The 3,194-nt window shown below is 45.5% G+C and overlaps 1 protein-coding gene and 1 long non-coding RNA gene across 2 annotated transcripts in view; one reads left to right on the top strand and one right to left on the bottom strand.

The window, feature by feature from the left end:
- The window catches only part of LOC105514346, a 6,516-nt gene extending 5,797 nt beyond the window's left edge, over nucleotides 1–719 (bottom strand). Inside the window, exon 1 of the long non-coding RNA XR_001002166.1 lies at nucleotides 613–719. This is a non-coding gene — a long non-coding RNA (uncharacterized LOC105514346). The remainder of the gene's footprint in view (nucleotides 1–612) is intronic.
- USP18 (ubiquitin specific peptidase 18) overlaps nucleotides 1–3,194 on the top strand; it is a 48,334-nt gene that overhangs the window by 37,133 nt on the left and 8,007 nt on the right. The window lies entirely within an intron of this gene.

Below are 3,194 nucleotides of genomic sequence, written 5' to 3'. Positions count from 1 at the left end.
CAGGATGGTCTCGATCTCCTGACCTCGTGATCCGCCCGTCTCGGCCTCCCAAAGTGCTGGGATTACAGGCTTGAGCCACCGCGCCCGGCCACAGGCAATGGTTTTACTGGCGTTTTACAAACTGATCATCGTTCCTCATGGCATGGGTCCGTATAATATTAAGTAGCTTGTTATGCTTGGGAAAGGCAGTGATAACCACAAGAATGACTTCAACTACTAAAGTACAGTGGAGATTTCAATAATGTTTTGTTTGATATTCAAATATTTCATTGTGCTCCCAGGTTTTTTCTCACTCTAATAGCTCTTACCCATATCATGTGGGTCCCATTAATACAGACACCTCCAAATGCACCACTCTTCCATTATATGCAGTCAATTGCTGGTTACCTTGGGCCTACAACGGGGGGAGGGCAGGAGCTGCTTGCCACCTCCTGATCTACAATAAGAGTCAATCAGCAGTTAAGTGGATACTGAAAACCATTTATCCTGCTGGAGTGAGAAATAAATGGTTTCTTTCAATAGGGTAGTAAAATGCAACTTTTCCAACCTATTTATATGACTCAAGGCCCATCTCAATTCCAGATGTGGTTAGCCTTAATTCCTGATTCTCACCAAGGTGTGTAATGTCATCCATGGCCCAGCGCAGAGGAACACAGGTGTTGCCGTCAGACTGCCAGGGTCCGATCCCGCCTCCTCACTCACCCTAGGAGCTCACTTTAAGCCAGGAGTCAACAGTGAGGATGGAAACATGACTGCTTTTTAAAGTCCTAAAAGTTCAGAGGACGACCATCAATTTCTCCTACACCCCTGGGCACACACCAGGAGAACTTTGTCTCCAGGTTCAAGTAAGTGCCTGTGAGGAATTGTGTCCTCAGATTCTGTTCGTCACAGGTGACACTTGATGCAACCCCAAACCTCTTCTGCACAATCCCAAGGGATGCTGACTAGTCCAACCTCTAAATATCGTAAAAGATTAGAAAGGAAGTTTCCCTTTGGGTTGATGTTTGGCAGGGTCAGAAGAGAAAAGGCCAGGTGTTTGGGGAAAGATCACCTTTAAATCACACAGCACCCTCACAGCCCAGACAGTTCTTACATTATGGCAAGAAACTTGGAAAAGACCAAATCCAATTTGATACATATTTCCTTTTTCTTTTTGATTTCATGCCCCCTCCCTCAACCTCCCAAGGAAATGGATACCCTGAAGGCCCCTGGGAACTCTCTCCCATTGAATCTTACATGGAAAGTAGTTACCTACCTGCAAAATCCTCATCATCAGATATGCTCTCCATAATCGAATCTTTAGAAACACAAACATCAGGATAAGTCATTAGAGAGAGGCCCACCCACTCCTCTGACCCCAGCTGAAGCCCCGGTGCTTCACACAGGATCCCCTGGTGTTTCCTCTGGGCTCACAGGTATCCCTACAGCCTCTCTGAACATTGTTTTATACTTGCAAAATCGTTTGCTCTCACCAGACCCCAAATCCTCCTTCCCAAAAGGAGTCCAGAATCAGGTTTCTGTACCCTAGAGACAGCATTTTTCCCTCAGGAAGTGAGTTATTTCAGGGTATGTACCATTCTTCAATGTCAATGGCTCCTGCAGTTATAGAAAAGGAAACATTAGGAGGGTGAAATGATGCCATGCATGTCACACAGATCTGATATTCTCTCAACAACTGGAGAAAATAAGAAGGGGTATAGTGACTGAGTCAAAGGTCGAAGTCCCCCAAAACTAGTACTGAGGACACCTATGAAAAAGACAAGACCTTTTCCCACAGAATTTATCTTTAAAGTGTATCTAGATTGGCAGTTTCACAACTCTTAATCCACGAGGGAAAACTGCTGTGGAGGGAAACTCCTCTGCATTGCAGTGGATCGTGGATGCTGCCATCTACCACGCCCCAGTGTGCCCGGCATGGGTTGATGAGAGGCTGTCAATCAATAGCATCACACCAAGGGAATTGCGGATGTCATAAATAATCCATGTTGGCAGATGTTCATGTCTACATTTGATTAAATTGCAGATGACATCGATAATGCACATTGGCAGATGTTCGTGTCTACATCTGATTGGAAAGAAGCCAGGAAAGTAACATTTCGGTTCAAGACGAAGAAAAGTGTCTTACCTTGGCAGCATCTTCTTTCTTACAGATGTCTTGTACAGTGTTCTCATTAGCGATGTCGTATACAGCGTCCTCATTAGCGATGTCACATACAGCATCCTCATTAGCGATGTCTTGTACAGCATCCTCATTAGCGATGTCGTATGCAGTCTCCTCATTAGTGATGTCGTATACAGCATCCTCATTAGTGATGTCATATACAACGTCCTCATTAGCGACATTGTATACAGTGTCCTCATTAACGATGTCTTGTACAGAGTCCTCATGAGCAATGTTGTATAGTGTTCTCATTAGTGATGTCGTATATGGCGTCTTCATTAACAATGTCATATACAGCGTCCTCATTAGTGATGTCTTGTACAGCGTCCTCATTAGCAATGTCGCATACAGTGTCCTCGTTAGCAACGTCGTATACAGCGTCCTCATTAGCCACCTCGTGTACAGCGTCATTAGCGATGTCGTATACAGTGTCCTCATTAGTGAAGTCATATATAGTGTCCATATTAGCGATGTCGTATACAGTGTCCTCATTAACGATGTCATATACAGCGTTCTCATTAGCGATGTTATATACAGTGTCCTCATTAGTGATGTTGTATACAATGTCCTCATTAGCGATGTCTTGTACAGCGTCCTCATTAGCAATGTCGTATACAGTGTCCTCATTAATGATGTCGTATACAGCGTCCTCATTAGCAACGTCATATACAGCGTCCTCATTAGCGACCTCGTATATAGCATCCTCATTAGCGATGCTGCACACAGTGTTCTCATTAGTGATGTCTTATACAGTGTCCTCATTTGTCCGGAGCCATAAGGCCCGGAGTTAGCCGACCTCTGTTGCTTGATCTCTGCAAAGCGGAGACAAAATGGCACATTTCCGGGTTCTTTATTATAAATTGTTCCTGCACCCGCACCTAAACCTTTCCCGCGCGCGCCTAAACTCTTCCCGCGGCGCCAAACTCTTCCCGCGCGCGCCAAACCTTCCTGCGCGCGCCAACCTTTCCCGCGCACGCGCAAACATTTTTCCCCGCCCAGGAAGATATGCGGCCTACGGCGCAGGCGCAATCCC

This window comes from Colobus angolensis, unplaced genomic scaffold (genome assembly GCF_000951035.1).
Source record: "Colobus angolensis palliatus isolate OR3802 unplaced genomic scaffold, Cang.pa_1.0 Scaffold242, whole genome shotgun sequence".
NCBI classification, from domain to species: domain Eukaryota; kingdom Metazoa; phylum Chordata; class Mammalia; order Primates; family Cercopithecidae; genus Colobus; species Colobus angolensis.
The sequence above is the reverse complement of the archived record's forward strand: the minus strand, read 5'-3'. Positions and strand labels throughout refer to the sequence as shown.